This window comes from Buceros rhinoceros, unplaced genomic scaffold (genome assembly GCF_000710305.1).
Source record: "Buceros rhinoceros silvestris isolate BGI_N320 unplaced genomic scaffold, ASM71030v1 scaffold30840, whole genome shotgun sequence".
Taxonomy (NCBI): domain Eukaryota; kingdom Metazoa; phylum Chordata; class Aves; order Bucerotiformes; family Bucerotidae; genus Buceros; species Buceros rhinoceros.
The window spans coordinates 1,157-1,747 of NW_010389495.1; the positions used below are offsets into that span (position 1 = coordinate 1,157).

Here is a 591-nt window from a genome sequence, read left to right on the forward strand (position 1 = left end):
GACGGTCTCACCGCTGGCATTGGGGGGGTAGAGAAGCTGCTGGGTGGCCCGGACCACCCACGCACCAGGCTTAGCGGGCACCAGAGCACCCATGGGTGCTGGCAGCCTGCTCGGGCACCCACGCCACTTCTCTGCCAGGATCCTGGGCATGTTCACCTCCCAGCAATGGAAACATCTCAGCAACGATTTCCTCAAGACCCAGCAGGAGAAGCGGCACAGCTGGTTCAAGACAAGCGGCACCATCAAGAAGTTTCGTGCTGGCCTCAGCATCTTCTCCCCCATCCCCAAGTAAGACCTCCACGGTATCCCCCTCTGGCACCTGGGTGGCTGGTGACTTGGGACCGTGCCTCAGTTTCCCCACTCGCCCCTCGGATGCTGCTGCTCCCTACCAGAGCCCGAGGAGGTGGAAGTTGCTCCCCCAAACCAGCCACAGGGTGAATTCGGCAGCGGGTGATGGAGGAGTGGGGGATGGCGACGCTCTGGGGAGCTCAGGGGGGCTCTGTACCCGCAGGTCTCCCAGTTTCCCCGTCATCCAAGACTCGGTGCTGAAGGGCAAACTGGGCATCCCCGAGGCTCGCGTCAACCGCCTGA

The 591-nt window shown here is 63.1% G+C and overlaps 1 long non-coding RNA gene across 1 annotated transcript in view; it reads left to right on the forward strand.

Moving 5' to 3' along the window:
• LOC104492003 overlaps nucleotides 1-591 on the forward strand; it is a 1,121-nt gene extending 530 nt beyond the window's left edge. Inside the window, exons 3-4 of the long non-coding RNA XR_727783.1 lie at nucleotides 139-288; nucleotides 512-591. This is a non-coding gene — a long non-coding RNA (uncharacterized LOC104492003). The remainder of the gene's footprint in view (nucleotides 1-138; nucleotides 289-511) is intronic.